Genomic DNA, 15,000 nt, shown 5'->3' on the forward strand with positions numbered 1-15,000 from the left:
TTTACTTGAGTTAAGAAGTAAAAGAGGTCTAAAGTTAATGTTTTTGAGCACCTACAGCCAAACCACACTGGACATGCCCAATCTCGTCTGTACTTGGAAGCTATGCAGTGTTGGGCCTGGTTAGTACTCGGAGGGGAGACCACCAGGGATTACCAGGTGCTGTAGGTAATTTTATACTGCCATAACATTCTTTTCTATTACATTTTAAATTTAATTTTTTCAACTTATCAATGAATTTACTTGAGTTAAGAAGTAATTGAGGTCTAAAGTTAATGTTTTAGAACACCTACAGCCAAACCACACTGGACATGCCCAATCTCGTCTGATCTTGGAAGCTATGCAGTGTTGGGCCTGGTTAGTACTTGGATGGGAGACCACCTGGGAATACCAGGAGCTGTAGGTAATTTTATACTGCCATAACATTCTTTTCTATTACATTTTACATTTAATTTTTCAACTTATCATTGAATTTACTTGAGTTAAGAAGTAAAAGAGGTCTAAAGTTAATACTTTTGAGCACCTACAGCCAATCCACACTGGACATGCCCCATCTCGTCTTATCTTGGTAGCTATGCAGTGTTGGGCATGGTCAGTACTTGGATGGGAGACCACCTGGGAAAACCAGCTGCAGTAGTTAATTTTATACTGCCATAACATTCTTTTCTATTACATTTTACATTTAATTTTTTCAACTTATCAAAGAATTTACTTGAGTTAAGAAGTAAAAGCGGTCTAAATTTAACACTTTTGAGCACCTACATCCAAACCACAGTTGACATGCCCAATCTCGTCTGATCTTGGAAGTTATGCAGTGTTGGGCCTGGTTAGTACTTGGATGGGAGACCACCTGGGAATACCTGGAGCTGTAGGTAATTTTATACTGCCATAACATTCTTTTCTATTACATTTTACATTTAATTTTTTCAACTTATCAATGAATTTACTTGAGTTAAGAAGTAATAGAGGTCTAAATTTAATGCTTTTGAGCACCTACAGCCAAACCACACTGGACATGCCCAATCTCGTCTGATCTTGGAAGCTATGCAGTGTTGGGCCTCATTTGTACTTGGATGGGAGACAACCTGGGAATACCAGGTGCTGTAGGTAATTTTAGACAACCAAAACATTCTTTTCTATTACATTTACATTTCATTTTTTCAAATTATCAATGAATTTACTTGAGTTAAGAAGTAAAAGAGGTCTAAAGTTAATGTTTTTGAGTACCTACAGCCAAACCACACTGGACATGCCCAATCTCGTCTTATCTTGGAAGCTATGCAGTGTTGGGCCTGGTTAGTACTTGGATGGGAGACCACCTGGGATTACCAGGTGCTGTAGGTAATTTTATAGTGCCATAACATTCTTTTCTATTACATTTTAAATTTAATTTTTTCAACTTATCAATGAATTTACTTGAGTTAAGAAGTAATAGAGGTCTAAAGTTAATGTTTTTGAGCACCTACAGCCAAACCACACTGGACATGCCAAATCTCGTCTGATCTTGGAAGCTATGCAGTGTTGGGCCTGGTTAGTACTTGGATGGGAGACCACCTGGGAATACCAGGTGCTGTAGGTAATTTTATGCAGCCATAACATTCTTCTCTATTACATTTTACATTTAATTTTTCAACTTATCAATGAATTTACTTGAGTTAAGAAGTAAAAGAGGTCTAAAGTTAATGTTTTTGAGCACCTACAGCCAAACCACACTGGACATGCCCAATCTCGTCTGATCTTGGAAGCTATGCAGTGTTGGACCTGGTTAGTACTTGGATGGGAGACCACCTAGGAATCCCAGGTGCTATAGGTAATTTTATACTGCCATAACAGTCTTTTCTATTACATTTTACATTTAATTTTTTCAACTTATCAATGAATTTACTTGAGTTAAGAAGTAAAAGAGGTCTAAAGTTAAGGTTTCTAGCACCTATATCCAAACCACACTGGACATGCCCAATCTCGTCTGATCTTGGAAGCTATGCAGTGTTGGTCCTGGTTAGTACTTGGATGGGAGACCACCTGGGAATACCTGGTGCTGTAGGTAATTTTATATAGCCATAACATTCTTTTCTATTACATTTTACATTACATTTTTTCAACTTAGCAATGAATTTACTTGAGTTAAGAAGTAAAAGACGTCTAAAGTTAATATGTCTCAGCACCTATAGCCAAACCACACTGGACATGGCCAATGTCATTTGATATTGAAGCTATGCAGTGTTGTGCATGGTCAGTACTTGGATGGGAGACCACCTGGGAATACCAGGTGCTGTAGGTAATTTTATATTGCCATAACATTCTTTTCTATTACATTTTACATTTAATTTTTTCAACTTATCAATGAATTTACTTGAGTTAAGAAGTAAAAGATGTCTAAAGTTAAGGCTTTTAGCATCTACAGCCAAACCACACTGGACATGCCCAATCTCGTCTGATCTTGGAAGCTATGCAGTGTTGGGCCTGGTTAGTACTTGGATGGGAGACCACCAGGGAATACCAGGTGCTGTAGGTAATTTTATATAGCCATAACATTCTTTTCTATAACATTTTACATTTCATTTTTTCAACTTAGCAATGAATTTACTTGAGTTAACAAGTAAAAGAGGTCTAAAGTTAATATTCTTCAGCACCTATAGACAAACCACACTGGACATGGCCAATGTCGTTTGATCTTGGAAGCTATGCAGTGTTGGGAATGGTCAGTACTTGGATGGGAGACCACCTGGGAAAACCAGGTGCAGTAGGTAATTTTATACTGCCATAACATTCTTTTCTATTACATTTTACATTTAATTTTTTCAACTTATCAATGAATTTACTTGAGTTAAGAAGTAAAAGCGGTCTAAATTTAACGCTTTTGAGCACCTACATCCAAACCACAGTGGACATGCCCAATCTCGTCTGATCTTGGAAGCTTTGCAGTGTTGGGCCTGGTTAGTACTTGGATGGGAGACCACCTGGGAATACCTGGAGCTGTAGGTAATTTTATACTGCCATAACATTCTTTTCTATTACATTTTACATTTAATTTTTTCAACTTATCAATGAATTTACTTGAGTTAAGAAGTAATAGAGGTCGAAATTTAATGCTTTTGAGCACCTACAGCCAAACCACACTGGACATGCCCAATCTCGTCTGATCTTGGAAGCTATGCAGTGTTGGGCCTCATTTGTACTTGGATGGGAGACAACCTGGGAATACCAGGTGCTGTAGGTAATTTTAGACAACCAAAACATTCTTTTCTATTACATTTACATTTCATTTTTTCAAATTATCAATGAATTTACTTGAGTTAAGAAGTAAAAGAGGTCTAAAGTTAATGTTTTTGAGCACCTACAGCCAAACCACACTGGACATGCCCAATCTCGTCTGATCTTGGAAGCTATGCAGTGTTGGGCCTGGTTAGTACTTGGATGGGAGACCACCTGGGAATACCAGGTGCTGTAGGTAATTTTATACTGCCATAACATTCTTTTCTATTTCATTTTACATTTCATTTTTCAACTTATCATTGAATTTACTTGAGTTAAGAAGTAAAAGAGGTCTAAAGTTAATACTTTTGAGCACCTACAGCCAATCCACACTGGACATTCCCCATCTCGTCTTATCTTGGTAGCTATTCAGTGTTGGGCATGGTCAGTACTTGGATGGGAGACCACCTGGGAAAACCAGCTGCAGTAGGTAATTTTATACTGCCATAACATTCTTTTCTATTACATTTTACATTTAATTTTTTCAACTTATCAATGAATTTACTTGAGTTAAGAAGTAATAGAGGTCTAAAGTTAATGCTTTTGAGCACCTACAGCCAAACCACACTGGACATTCCCAATCTCGTCTGATCTTGGAAGCTATGCAGTGTTGGGACTGGTTAGTACTTGGATGGGAGACTACCTAGGAATCCCAGGTGCTGTAGGTAATTTTATACTGCCATAACTTTCTTTTCTATTACATTTTACATTTAATTTTTTCAAATTATCAATGAATTTACTTGTGTTAAGAAGTAAAAGCGGTCTAAATTTAACGCTTTTGAGCACCTACATCCAAACCACAGTGGACATGCCCAATCTCGTCTGATCTTGGAAGCTATGCAGTGTTGGGCCTGGTTAGTACTTGGATGGGAGACCACCTGGGAATACCTGGAGCTGTAGGTAATTTTATACTGCAATAACATTCTTTTCTATTACATTTTACATTTAATTTTTTCAACTTATCAAAGAATTTACTTGAGTTAAGAAGTAAAAGCGGTCTAAATTTAACGCTTTTGAGCACCTACATCCAAACCACAGTTGACATGCCCAATCTCGTCTGATCTTGGAAGTTATGCAGTGTTGGGCCTGGTTAGTACTTGGATGGGAGACCACCTGGGAATACCTGGAGCTGTAGGTAATTTTATACTGCCATAACATTCTTTTCTATTACATTTTACATTTAATTTTTTCAACTTATCAATGAATTTACTTGAGTTAATAAGTAATAGAGGTCTAAATTTAATGCTTTTGAGCACCTACAGCCAAACCACACTGGACATGCCCAATCTCGTCTGATCTTGGAAGCTATGCAGTGTTGGGCCTCATTTGTACTTGGATGGGAGACAACCTGGGAATACCAGGTGCTGTTGGTAATTTTAGACAACCAAAACATTCTTTTCTATTACATTTACATTTCATTTTTTCAAATTATCAATGAATTTACTTGAGTTAAGAAGTAAAAGAGGTCTAAAGTTAATGTTTTTGAGTACCTACAGCCAAACCACACTGGACATGCCCAATCTCGTCTTATCTTGGAAGCTATGCAGTGTTGGGCCTGGTTAGTACTTAGATGGGAGACCACCTGGGATTACCAGGTGCTGTAGGTAATTTTATAGTGCCATAACATTCTTTTCTATTACATTTTAAATTTAATTTTTTCAACTTATCAATGAATTTACTTGAGTTAAGAAGTAATAGAGGTCTAAAGTTAATGTTTTTGAGCACCTACAGCCAAACCACACTGGACATGCCAAATCTCGTCTGATCTTGGAAGCTATGCAGTGTTGGGCCTGGTGAGTACTTGGATGGGAGACCACCTGGGAATACCAGGTGCTGTAGGTAATTTTATGCAGCCATAACATTCTTTTCTATTACATTTTGCATTTAATTTTTCAACTTATCAATGAATTTACTTGAGTTAAGAAGTAAAAGAGGTCTAAAGTTAATGTTTTTGAGCACCTACAGCCAAACCACACTGGACATGCCCAATCTCGTCTGATCTTGGAAGCTATGCAGTGTTGGACCTGGTTAGTACTTGGATGGGAGACCACCTAGGAATCCCAAGTGCTATAGGTAATTTTATACTGCCATAACAGTCTTTTCTATTACATTTTACATTTAATTTTTTCAACTTATCAATGAATTTACTTGAGTTAAGAAGTAAAAGAGGTCTAAAGTTAAGGTTTCTAGCACCTATATCCAAACCACACTGGACATGCCCAATCTCGTCTGATCTTGGAAGCTATGCAGTGTTGGTCCTGGTTAGTACTTGGATGGGAGACCACCTGGGACTACCTGGTGCTGTAGGTAATTTTATATAGCCATAACATTCTTTTCTATTACATTTTACATTACATTTTTTCAACTTAGCAATGAATTTACTTGAGTTAAGAAGTAAAAGACGTCTAAAGTTAATATTTTTCAGCACCTATAGCCAAACCACACTGGACATGGCCAATGTCATTTGATATTGAAGCTATGCAGTGTTGTGCATGGTCAGTACTTGGATGGGAGACCACCTGGGAATACCAGGTGCTGTAGGTAATTTTATACTGCCATAACATTCTTTTCTATTACATTTTACATTTAATTTTTTCAACTTATCAATGAATTTACTTGAGTTAAGAAGTAAAAGATGTCTAAAGTTAAGGCTTTTAGCATCTACAGCCAAACCACACTGCACATGCCCAATCTTGTCTGATCTTGGAAGCTATGCAGTGTTGGGCCTGGTTTGTACTTGGATGGGAGACCACCTGGGAATACCAGGTGCTGTAGGTAATTTTATATAGCCATAACATTCTTTTCTATAACATTTTACATTTCATTTTTTCAACTTAGCAATGAATTTACTTGAGTTAAGAAGTAAAAGAGGTCTAAAGTTAATATTCTTCAGCACCTATAGACAAACCACACTGGACATGGCCAATGTCGTTTGATCTTGGAAGCTATGCAGTGTTGGGAATGGTCAGTACTTGGATGGGAGACCACCTGGGAAAACCAGGTGCAGTAGGTAATTTTATACTGCCATAACATTCTTTTCTATTACATTTTACATTTAATTTTTTCAACTTATCAATGAATTTACTTGAGTTAAGAAGTAATAGAGGTCTAAAGTTAATGTTTTTGACCACCTACAGCCAAACCACACTGGACATGCCCAATCTCGTCTGATCTTGGAAGCTATGCAGTGTTGGGCCTCATTTGTACTTGGATGGGAGACAACCTGGGAATACCAGGTGCTGTAGGTAATTTTAGACAACCAAAACATTCTTTTCTATTACATTTACATTTCATTTTTTCAAATTATCAATGAATTTACTTGAGTTAAGAAGTAAAAGAGGTCTAAAGTTAATGTTTTTGAGCACCTACAGCCAAACCACACTGGACATGCCCAATCTCGTCTGATCTTGGAAGCTATGCAGTGTTGGGCCTGGTTAGTACTTGGATGGGAGACCACCTGGGAATACCAGGTGCTGTAGGTAATTTTATACTGCCATAACATTCTTTTCTATTACATTTTACATTTCATTTTTCAACTTATCATTGAATTTACTTGAGTTAAGAAGTAAAAGAGGTCTAAAGTTAATACTTTTGAGCACCTACAGCCAATCCACACTGGACATTCCCCATCTCGTCTTATCTTGGTAGCTATTCAGTGTTGGGCATGGTCAGTACTTGGATGGGAGACCACCTGGGAAAACCAGCTGCAGTAGGTAATTTTATACTGCCATAACATTCTTTTCTATTACATTTTACATTTAATTTTTTCAACTTATCAATGAATTTACTTGAGTTAAGAAGTAATAGAGGTCTAAAGTTAATGCTTTTGAGCACCTACAGCCAAACCACACTGGACATTCCCAATCTCGTCTGATCTTGGAAGCTATGCAGTGTTGGGACTGGTTAGTACTTGGATGGGAGACTACCTAGGAATCCCAGGTGCTGTAGGTAATTTTATACTGCCATAACTTTCTTTTCTATTACATTTTACATTTAATTTTTTCAAATTATCAATGAATTTACTTGTGTTAAGAAGTAAAAGCGGTCTAAATTTAACGCTTTTGAGCACCTACATCCAAACCACAGTGGACATGCCCAATCTCGTCTGATCTTGGAAGCTATGCAGTGTTGGGCCTGGTTAGTACTTGGATGGGAGACCACCTGGGAATACCTGGAGCTGTAGGTAATTTTATACTGCAATAACATTCTTTTCTATTACATTTTACATTTAATTTTTTCAACTTATCAAAGAATTTACTTGAGTTAAGAAGTAAAAGCGGTCTAAATTTAACGCTTTTGAGCACCTACATCCAAACCACAGTTGACATGCCCAATCTCGTCTGATCTTGGAAGTTATGCAGTGTTGGGCCTGGTTAGTACTTGGATGGGAGACCACCTGGGAATACTTGGAGCTGTAGGTAATTTTATACTGCCATAACATTCTTTTCTATTACATTTTACATTTAATTTTTTCAACTTATCAATGAATTTACTTGAGTTAAGAAGTAATAGAGGTCTAAATTTAATGCTTTTGAGCACCTACAGCCAAACCACACTGGACATGCCCAATCTCGTCTGATCTTGGAAGCTATGCAGTGTTGGGCCTCATTTGTATTTGGATGGGAGACAACCTGGGAATACCAGGTGCTGTAGGTAATTTTAGACAACCAAAACATTCTTTTCTATTACATTTACATTTCTTTTTTTCAAATTATCAATGAATTTACTTGAGTTAAGAAGTAAAAGAGGTCTAAAGTTAATGTTTTTGAGTACCTACAGCCAAACCACACTGGACATGCCCAATCTCGTCTTATCTTGGAAGCTATGCAGTGTTGGGCCTGGTTAGTACTTGGATGGGAGACCACCTGGGAATCCCAGGTGCTGTAGGTAATTTTATACTGCCATAACATTCTTTTCTATTACATTTTACATTTCATTTTTCAACTTATCATTGAATTTACTTGAGTTAAGAAGTAAAAGAGGTCTAAAGTTAATACTTTTGAGCACCTACAGCCAATCCACACTGGACATTCCCCATCTCGTCTTATCTTGGTAGCTATTCAGTGTTGGGCATGGTCAGTACTTGGATGGGAGACCACCTGGGAAAACCAGCTGCAGTAGGTAATTTTATACTGCCATAACATTCTTTTCTATTACATTTTACATTTAATTTTTTCAACTTATCAATGAATTTACTTGAGTTAAGAAGTAATAGAGGTCTAAAGTTAATGCTTTTGAGCACCTACAGCCAAACCACACTGGACATTCCCAATCTCGTCTGATCTTGGAAGCTATGCAGTGTTGGGACTGGTTAGTACTTGGATGGGAGACTACCTAGGAATCCCAGGTGCTGTAGGTAATTTTATACTGCCATAACTTTCTTTTCTATTACATTTTACATTTAATTTTTTCAAATTATCAATGAATTTACTTGTGTTAAGAAGTAAAAGCGGTCTAAATTTAACGCTTTTGAGCACCTACATCCAAACCACAGTGGACATGCCCAATCTCGTCTGATCTTGGAAGCTATGCAGTGTTGGGCCTGGTTAGTACTTGGATGGGAGACCACCTGGGAATACCTGGAGCTGTAGGTAATTTTATACTGCAATAACATTCTTTTCTATTACATTTTACATTTAATTTTTTCAACTTATCAAAGAATTTACTTGAGTTAAGAAGTAAAAGCGGTCTAAATTTAACGCTTTTGAGCACCTACATCCAAACCACAGTTGACATGCCCAATCTCGTCTGATCTTGGAAGTTATGCAGTGTTGGGCCTGGTTAGTACTTAGATGGGAGACCACCTGGGAATACTTGGAGCTGTAGGTAATTTTATACTGCCATAACATTCTTTTCTATTACATTTTACATTTAATTTTTTCAACTTATCAATGAATTTACTTGAGTTAAGAAGTAATAGAGGTCTAAATTTAATGCTTTTGAGCACCTACAGCCAAACCACACTGGACATGCCCAATCTCGTCTGATCTTGGAAGCTATGCAGTGTTGGGCCTCATTTGTATTTGGATGGGAGACAACCTGGGAATACCAGGTGCTGTAGGTAATTTTAGACAACCAAAACATTCTTTTCTATTACATTTACATTTCATTTTTTCAAATTATCAATGAATTTACTTGAGTTAAGAAGTAAAAGAGGTCTAAAGTTAATGTTTTTGAGTACCTACAGCCAAACCACACTGGACATGCCCAATCTCGTCTTATCTTGGAAGCTATGCAGTGTTGGGCCTGGTTAGTACTTGGATGGGAGACCACCTGGGATTACCAGGTGCTGTAGGTAATTTTATAGTGCCATAACATTCTTTTCTATTACATTTTAAATTTAATTTTTTCAACTTATCAATGAATTTACTTGAGTTAAGAAGTAATAGAGGTCTAAAGTTAATGTATTTGAGCACCTACAGCCAAACCACACTGGACATGCCCAATCTCGTCTGATCTTGGAAGCTATGCTGTGTTGGGCCTGGTTAGTACTTGGATGGGAGACCACCTGGGAATACCAGGTGCTGTAGGTAATTTTATGCAGCCATAACATTCTTTTCTATTACATTTTACATTTAATTTTTCAACTTATCAATGAATTTACTTGAGTTAAGAAGTAAAAGAGGTCTAAAGTTAATGTTTTTGAGCACCTACAGCCAAACCACACTGGACATGCCCAATCTCGTCTGATCTTGGAAGCTATGCAGTGTTGGACCTGGTTAGTACTTGGATGGGAGACCACCTAGGAATCCCAGGTGCTATAGGTAATTTTATACTGCCATAACAGTCTTTTCTATTACATTTTACATTTAATTTTTTCAACTTATCAATGAATTTACTTGAGTTAAGAAGTAATAGAGGTCTAAATTTAATGCTTTTGAGCACCTACAGCCAAACCACACTGGACATGCCCAATCTCGTCTGATCTTGGAAGCTATGCAGTGTTGGGCCTCATTTGTACTTGGATGGGAGACAACCTGGGAATACCAGGTGCTGTAGGTAATTTTAGACAACCAAAACATTCTTTTCTATTACATTTACATTTCATTTTTTCAAATTATCAATGAATTTACTTGAGTTAAGAAGTAAAAGAGGTCTAAAGTTAATGTTTTTGAGTACCTACAGCCAAACCACACTGGACATGCCCAATCTCGTCTTATCTTGGAAGCTATGCAGTGTTGGGCCTGGTTAGTACTTGGATGGGAGACCACCTGGGATTACCAGGTGCTGTAGGTAATTTTATAGTGCCATAACATTCTTTTCTATTACATTTTAAATTTAATTTTTTCAACTTATCAATGAATTTACTTGAGTTAAGAAGTAATAGAGGTCTAAAGTTAATGTTTTTGAGCACCTACAGCCAAACCACACTGGACATGCCAAATCTCGTCTGATTTTGGAAGCTATGCAGTGTTGGGCCTGGTTAGTACTTGGATGGGAGACCACCTGGGAATACCAGGTGCTGTAGGTAATTTTATGCAGCCATAACATTCTTTTCTATTACATTTTACATTTAATTTTTCAACTTATCAATGAATTTACTTGAGTTAAGAAGTAAAAGAGGTCTAAAGTTAATGTTTTTGAGCACCTACAGCCAAACCACACTGGACATGCTCAATCTCGTCTGATCTTGAAAGCTATGCAGTGTTGGACCTGGTTAGTACTTGGATGGGAGACCACCTAGGAATCCCAGGTGCTATAGGTAATTTTATACTGCCATAACAGTCTTTTCTATTACATTTTACATTTAATTTTTTCAACTTATCAATGAATTTACTTGAGTTAAGAAGTAAAAGAGGTCTAAAGTTAAGGTTTCTAGCACCTATATCCAAACCACACTGGACATGCCCAATCTCGTCTGATCTTGGAAGCTATGCAGTGTTGGTCCTGGTTAGTACTTGGATGGGAGACCACCTGGGAATACCTGGTGCTGTAGGTAATTTTATATAGCCATAACATTCTTTTCTATTACATTTTACATTACATTTTTTCAACTTAGCAATGAATTTACTTGAGTTAAGAAGTAAAAGACGTCTAAAGTTAATATTTCTCAGCACCTATAGCCAAACCACACTGGACATGGCCAATGTCATTTGATATTGAAGCTTTGCAGTGTTGTGCATGGTCAGTACTTGGATGGGAGACCACCTGGGAATACCAGGTGCTGTAGGTAATTTTATACTGCCATAACATTCTTTTCTATTACATTTTACATTTAATTTTTTCAACTTATCAATGAATTTACTTGAGTTAAGAAGTAAAAGATGTCTAAAGTTAAGGCTTTTAGCATCTACAGCCAAACCACACTGGACATGCCCAATCTCGTCTGATCTTGGAAGCTATGCAGTGTTGGGCCTGGTTAGTACTTGGATGGGAGACCACCAGGGAATACCAGGTGCTGTAGGTAATTTTATATAGCCATAACATTCTTTTCTATAACATTTTACATTTCATTTTTTCAACTTAGCAATGAATTTACTTGAGTTAACAAGTAAAAGAGGTCTAAAGTTAATATTCTTCAGCACCTATAGACAAACCACACTGGACATGGCCAATGTCGTTTGATCTTGGAAGCTATGCAGTGTTGGGAATGGTCAGTACTTGGATGGGAGACCACCTGGGAAAACCAGGTGCAGTAGGTAATTTTATACTGCCATAACATTCTTTTCTATTACATTTTACATTTAATTTTTTCAACTTATCAATGAATTTACTTGAATTAAGAAGTAATAGAGGTCTAAAGTTAATGTTTTTGACCACCTACAGCCAATCCACACTGGACATGCCCAATCTCGTCTTATCTTGGAAGCTATGCAGTGTTGGGCCTGGTTAGTACTTGGATGGGAGACCACCTGGGAATACCAGGTGCTGTAGGTAATTTTATACTGCCATAAAATTCTTTTCTATTACATTTTAAATTTAATTTTTTCAACTTATCAATGAATTTACTTGAGTTAAGAAGTAATTGAGGTCTAAAGTTAATGTTTTAGAACACCTACAGCCAAACAACACTGGACATGCCCAATCTCGTCTGATCTTGGAAGCTATGCAGTGTTGGGCCTGGTTAGTACTTGGATGGGAGACCACCTGGGAATACCAGGAGCTGTAGGTAATTTTATACTGCCATAACATTCTTTTCTATTACATTTTACATTTAATTTTTCAACTTATCATTGAATTTACTTGAGTTAAGAAGTAAAAGAGGTCTAAAGTTAATACTTTTGAACACCTACAGCCAATCCACACTGGACATGCCCCATCTCGTCTTATCTTGGTAGCTATGCAGTGTTGGGCATGGTCAGTACTTGGATGGGAGACCACCTAGGAATCCCAGGTGCTGTAGGTAATTTTATACTGCCATAACTTTCTTTTCTATTACATTTTACATTTAATTTTTTCAAATTATCAATGAATTTACTTGTGTTAAGAAGTAAAAGCGGTCTAAATTTAACACTTTTGAGCACCTACATCCAAACCACAGTGGACATGCCCAATCTCGTCTGATCTTGGAAGCTATGCAGTGTTGGGCCTGGTTAGTACTTGGATGGGAGACCACCTAGGAATACCTGGAGCTGTAGGTAATTTTATACTGCCATAACATTATTTTCTATTACATTTTACATTTAATTTTTTCAACTTATCAATGAATTTACTTGAGTTAAGAAGTAAAAGAGGTCTAAAGTTAATGGTTTTGAGCACCTACAGCCAAACCACACTGGACATGCCCAATTTCGTCTGATCTTGGAAGCTATGCAGTGTTGGGCCTGGTTAGTACTTGGATGGGAGACCACCTGGGAATACCAGGTGCTGTAGGTAATTTTATACTGCCATAACATTCTTTTCTACTACATTTTACATTTCATTTTTCAACTTATCATTGAATTTACTTGAGTTAAGAAGTAAAAGAGGTCTAAAGTTAATGTTTTTGAGCACCTACAGCCAAACCACACTGGACATGCCCAATCTCGTTTGTACTTGGAAGCTATGCAGTGTTGGGCCTGGTTAGTACTCGGAGGGGAGACCACCAGGGATTTCCAGGTGCTGTAGGTAATTTTATACTGCCATAACATTCTTTTCTATTACATTTTAAATTTAATTTTTTCAACTTATCAATGAATTTACTTGAGTTAAGAAGTAATTGTGGTCTAAAGTTAATGTTTTAGAACACCTACAGCCAAACCACACTGGACATGCCCAATCTCATCTGATCTTGGAAGCTATCCAGTGTTGGGCCTGGTTAGTTCTTGGATGGGAGACCACCTGGGAATACCAGGAGCTGTAGGTAATTTTATACTGCCATAACATTCAATTCTATTACATTTTACATTTAATTTTTCAACTTATCATTGAATTTACTTGAGTTAAGAAGTAAAAGAGGTCTAAAGTTAATACTATTGAGCACCTACAGCCAATCCACACTGGACATGCCCCATCTCGTCTTATCTTGGTAGCTATGCAGTGTTGGGCATGGTCAGTACTTGGATGGGAGACCCCCTGGGAAAACCAGCTGCAGTAGTTAATTTTATACTGCCATAACATTCTTTTCTATTACATTTTACATTTAATTTTTTCAACTTATCAATGAATTTACTTGAGTTAAGAAGTAAAAGCGGTCTAAATTTAACGCTTTTGGGCACCTACAGCCAAACCACAGTGGACATGCCCAATCTCGTCTGATCTTGGAAGCTATGCAGTGTTGGGCCTGGTTAGTACTTGGATGGGAGACCACCTGGGAATACCTGGAGCTGTAGGTAATTTTATACTGCCATAACATTCTTTTCTATTACATTTTACATTTAATTTTTTCAACTTATCAATGAATTTACTTGAGTTAAGAAGTAATAGAGGTCTAAATTTAATGCTTTTGAGCAGCTACAGCCAAACCACACTGGACATGCCCAATCTCGTCTGATTTTGGAAGCTATGCAGTGTTGGGCCTCATTTGTACTTGGATGGGAGACAACCTGGGAATACCAGGTGCTGTAGGTAATTTTAGACAACCAAAACATTATTTTCTATTACATTTACATTTCATTTTTTCAAATTATCAATGAATTTACTTGAGTTAAGAAGTAAAAGAGGTCTAAAGTTAATGTTTTTGAGTACCTACAGCCAAACCACACTGGACATGCCCAATCTCATCTTATCTTGGAAGCTATGCAGTGTTGGGCCTGGTTAGTACTTGGATGGGAGACCACCTGGGATTACCAGGTGCTGTAGGTAATTTTATTGTGCCATAACATTCTTTTCTATTACATTTTAAATTTAATTTTTTCAACTTATCAATGAATTTACTTGAGTTAAGAAGTAAAAGAGGTCTAAAGTTAAGGTTTCTAGCACCTATATCCAAACCACACTGGACATGCCCAATCTCGTCTGATCTTGGAAGCTATGCAGTGTTGGGCTCGGTTAGTACTTGGATGGGAGACCACCTGGGAATACCTGGTGCTGTAGGTAATTTTATATAGCCATAACATTCTTTTCTATTACATTTTACATTACATTTTTTCAACTTAGCAATGAATTTACTTGAGTTAAGAAGTAAAAGACGTCTAAAGTTAATATTTTTCAGCACCTATAGCCAAACCACACTGGACATGGCCAATGTCATTTGATATTGAAGCTATGCAGTGTTGGGCATGGTCAGTACTTGGATGGGAGACCACCTGGGAATACCAGGTGCTGTAGGTAATTTTATACTGCCATAACATTCTTTTCTACTACATTTTACATTTCATTTTTCAACTT

The 15,000-nt window shown here is 37.2% G+C and overlaps 2 non-coding genes and 49 pseudogenes across 2 annotated transcripts; all 51 read left to right on the forward strand.

Moving 5' to 3' along the window:
- The first annotated feature begins 49 nt into the window (after positions 1 to 49).
- LOC148441530 (5S ribosomal RNA) lies at positions 50 to 168 on the forward strand (annotated as a pseudogene).
- A 116-nt stretch (positions 169 to 284) lies between these two features.
- On the forward strand, positions 285 to 403 carry LOC148441531 (5S ribosomal RNA; annotated as a pseudogene).
- Positions 404 to 753: 350 nt separating this feature from the next.
- Positions 754 to 872, forward strand: LOC148441532 (5S ribosomal RNA; annotated as a pseudogene).
- Positions 873 to 988: 116 nt separating this feature from the next.
- On the forward strand, positions 989 to 1,107 carry LOC148441533 (5S ribosomal RNA; annotated as a pseudogene).
- Positions 1,108 to 1,222: 115 nt separating this feature from the next.
- On the forward strand, positions 1,223 to 1,341 carry LOC148441534 (5S ribosomal RNA; annotated as a pseudogene).
- Positions 1,342 to 1,457: 116 nt separating this feature from the next.
- Positions 1,458 to 1,576, forward strand: LOC148441535 (5S ribosomal RNA; annotated as a pseudogene).
- Positions 1,577 to 1,691: 115 nt separating this feature from the next.
- Positions 1,692 to 1,810, forward strand: LOC148441536 (5S ribosomal RNA; annotated as a pseudogene).
- A 115-nt stretch (positions 1,811 to 1,925) lies between these two features.
- Positions 1,926 to 2,044, forward strand: LOC148441537 (5S ribosomal RNA; annotated as a pseudogene).
- A 349-nt stretch (positions 2,045 to 2,393) lies between these two features.
- On the forward strand, positions 2,394 to 2,512 carry LOC148441538 (5S ribosomal RNA; annotated as a pseudogene).
- Positions 2,513 to 2,863: 351 nt separating this feature from the next.
- LOC148441539 (5S ribosomal RNA) lies at positions 2,864 to 2,982 on the forward strand (annotated as a pseudogene).
- A 116-nt stretch (positions 2,983 to 3,098) lies between these two features.
- Positions 3,099 to 3,217, forward strand: LOC148441540 (5S ribosomal RNA; annotated as a pseudogene).
- A 115-nt stretch (positions 3,218 to 3,332) lies between these two features.
- On the forward strand, positions 3,333 to 3,451 carry LOC148441541 (5S ribosomal RNA). Its single transcript, XR_015876041.1, has one exon. It is a non-coding gene; the product is annotated as a 5S ribosomal RNA (ribosomal RNA).
- A 350-nt stretch (positions 3,452 to 3,801) lies between these two features.
- On the forward strand, positions 3,802 to 3,920 carry LOC148441542 (5S ribosomal RNA; annotated as a pseudogene).
- A 116-nt stretch (positions 3,921 to 4,036) lies between these two features.
- On the forward strand, positions 4,037 to 4,155 carry LOC148441543 (5S ribosomal RNA; annotated as a pseudogene).
- Positions 4,156 to 4,271: 116 nt separating this feature from the next.
- Positions 4,272 to 4,390, forward strand: LOC148441544 (5S ribosomal RNA; annotated as a pseudogene).
- A 116-nt stretch (positions 4,391 to 4,506) lies between these two features.
- Positions 4,507 to 4,625, forward strand: LOC148441545 (5S ribosomal RNA; annotated as a pseudogene).
- A 115-nt stretch (positions 4,626 to 4,740) lies between these two features.
- Positions 4,741 to 4,859, forward strand: LOC148441546 (5S ribosomal RNA; annotated as a pseudogene).
- Positions 4,860 to 4,975: 116 nt separating this feature from the next.
- On the forward strand, positions 4,976 to 5,094 carry LOC148441547 (5S ribosomal RNA; annotated as a pseudogene).
- A 115-nt stretch (positions 5,095 to 5,209) lies between these two features.
- Positions 5,210 to 5,328, forward strand: LOC148441548 (5S ribosomal RNA; annotated as a pseudogene).
- Positions 5,329 to 5,443: 115 nt separating this feature from the next.
- Positions 5,444 to 5,562, forward strand: LOC148441549 (5S ribosomal RNA; annotated as a pseudogene).
- A 349-nt stretch (positions 5,563 to 5,911) lies between these two features.
- LOC148441550 (5S ribosomal RNA) lies at positions 5,912 to 6,030 on the forward strand (annotated as a pseudogene).
- A 351-nt stretch (positions 6,031 to 6,381) lies between these two features.
- LOC148441551 (5S ribosomal RNA) lies at positions 6,382 to 6,500 on the forward strand (annotated as a pseudogene).
- Positions 6,501 to 6,615: 115 nt separating this feature from the next.
- LOC148441552 (5S ribosomal RNA) lies at positions 6,616 to 6,734 on the forward strand. The gene has a single exon (XR_015876043.1). It is a non-coding gene; the product is annotated as a 5S ribosomal RNA (ribosomal RNA).
- Positions 6,735 to 7,084: 350 nt separating this feature from the next.
- LOC148441553 (5S ribosomal RNA) lies at positions 7,085 to 7,203 on the forward strand (annotated as a pseudogene).
- A 116-nt stretch (positions 7,204 to 7,319) lies between these two features.
- Positions 7,320 to 7,438, forward strand: LOC148441554 (5S ribosomal RNA; annotated as a pseudogene).
- A 116-nt stretch (positions 7,439 to 7,554) lies between these two features.
- Positions 7,555 to 7,673, forward strand: LOC148441555 (5S ribosomal RNA; annotated as a pseudogene).
- Positions 7,674 to 7,789: 116 nt separating this feature from the next.
- LOC148441556 (5S ribosomal RNA) lies at positions 7,790 to 7,908 on the forward strand (annotated as a pseudogene).
- A 115-nt stretch (positions 7,909 to 8,023) lies between these two features.
- On the forward strand, positions 8,024 to 8,142 carry LOC148441557 (5S ribosomal RNA; annotated as a pseudogene).
- Positions 8,143 to 8,492: 350 nt separating this feature from the next.
- LOC148441558 (5S ribosomal RNA) lies at positions 8,493 to 8,611 on the forward strand (annotated as a pseudogene).
- A 116-nt stretch (positions 8,612 to 8,727) lies between these two features.
- LOC148441559 (5S ribosomal RNA) lies at positions 8,728 to 8,846 on the forward strand (annotated as a pseudogene).
- A 116-nt stretch (positions 8,847 to 8,962) lies between these two features.
- On the forward strand, positions 8,963 to 9,081 carry LOC148441560 (5S ribosomal RNA; annotated as a pseudogene).
- Positions 9,082 to 9,197: 116 nt separating this feature from the next.
- LOC148441561 (5S ribosomal RNA) lies at positions 9,198 to 9,316 on the forward strand (annotated as a pseudogene).
- Positions 9,317 to 9,431: 115 nt separating this feature from the next.
- LOC148441562 (5S ribosomal RNA) lies at positions 9,432 to 9,550 on the forward strand (annotated as a pseudogene).
- A 116-nt stretch (positions 9,551 to 9,666) lies between these two features.
- Positions 9,667 to 9,785, forward strand: LOC148441563 (5S ribosomal RNA; annotated as a pseudogene).
- A 115-nt stretch (positions 9,786 to 9,900) lies between these two features.
- Positions 9,901 to 10,019, forward strand: LOC148441564 (5S ribosomal RNA; annotated as a pseudogene).
- Positions 10,020 to 10,135: 116 nt separating this feature from the next.
- LOC148441565 (5S ribosomal RNA) lies at positions 10,136 to 10,254 on the forward strand (annotated as a pseudogene).
- A 115-nt stretch (positions 10,255 to 10,369) lies between these two features.
- Positions 10,370 to 10,488, forward strand: LOC148441566 (5S ribosomal RNA; annotated as a pseudogene).
- Positions 10,489 to 10,604: 116 nt separating this feature from the next.
- On the forward strand, positions 10,605 to 10,723 carry LOC148441567 (5S ribosomal RNA; annotated as a pseudogene).
- Positions 10,724 to 10,838: 115 nt separating this feature from the next.
- On the forward strand, positions 10,839 to 10,957 carry LOC148441568 (5S ribosomal RNA; annotated as a pseudogene).
- Positions 10,958 to 11,072: 115 nt separating this feature from the next.
- LOC148441569 (5S ribosomal RNA) lies at positions 11,073 to 11,191 on the forward strand (annotated as a pseudogene).
- A 349-nt stretch (positions 11,192 to 11,540) lies between these two features.
- LOC148441570 (5S ribosomal RNA) lies at positions 11,541 to 11,659 on the forward strand (annotated as a pseudogene).
- Positions 11,660 to 12,010: 351 nt separating this feature from the next.
- LOC148441571 (5S ribosomal RNA) lies at positions 12,011 to 12,129 on the forward strand (annotated as a pseudogene).
- A 116-nt stretch (positions 12,130 to 12,245) lies between these two features.
- LOC148441572 (5S ribosomal RNA) lies at positions 12,246 to 12,364 on the forward strand (annotated as a pseudogene).
- Positions 12,365 to 12,714: 350 nt separating this feature from the next.
- On the forward strand, positions 12,715 to 12,833 carry LOC148441573 (5S ribosomal RNA; annotated as a pseudogene).
- A 116-nt stretch (positions 12,834 to 12,949) lies between these two features.
- LOC148441574 (5S ribosomal RNA) lies at positions 12,950 to 13,068 on the forward strand (annotated as a pseudogene).
- Positions 13,069 to 13,183: 115 nt separating this feature from the next.
- LOC148441575 (5S ribosomal RNA) lies at positions 13,184 to 13,302 on the forward strand (annotated as a pseudogene).
- Positions 13,303 to 13,418: 116 nt separating this feature from the next.
- LOC148441576 (5S ribosomal RNA) lies at positions 13,419 to 13,537 on the forward strand (annotated as a pseudogene).
- Positions 13,538 to 13,887: 350 nt separating this feature from the next.
- LOC148441577 (5S ribosomal RNA) lies at positions 13,888 to 14,006 on the forward strand (annotated as a pseudogene).
- A 116-nt stretch (positions 14,007 to 14,122) lies between these two features.
- LOC148441578 (5S ribosomal RNA) lies at positions 14,123 to 14,241 on the forward strand (annotated as a pseudogene).
- Positions 14,242 to 14,356: 115 nt separating this feature from the next.
- Positions 14,357 to 14,475, forward strand: LOC148441579 (5S ribosomal RNA; annotated as a pseudogene).
- A 115-nt stretch (positions 14,476 to 14,590) lies between these two features.
- On the forward strand, positions 14,591 to 14,709 carry LOC148441580 (5S ribosomal RNA; annotated as a pseudogene).
- The last annotated feature ends 291 nt before the right edge of the window (positions 14,710 to 15,000 follow it).

The sequence above is a fragment of the Taudactylus pleione genome, unplaced genomic scaffold, assembly GCF_031769625.1.
Source record: "Taudactylus pleione unplaced genomic scaffold, aTauple2 ptg001666l, whole genome shotgun sequence".
NCBI lineage: Eukaryota > Metazoa > Chordata > Amphibia > Anura > Myobatrachidae > Taudactylus > Taudactylus pleione.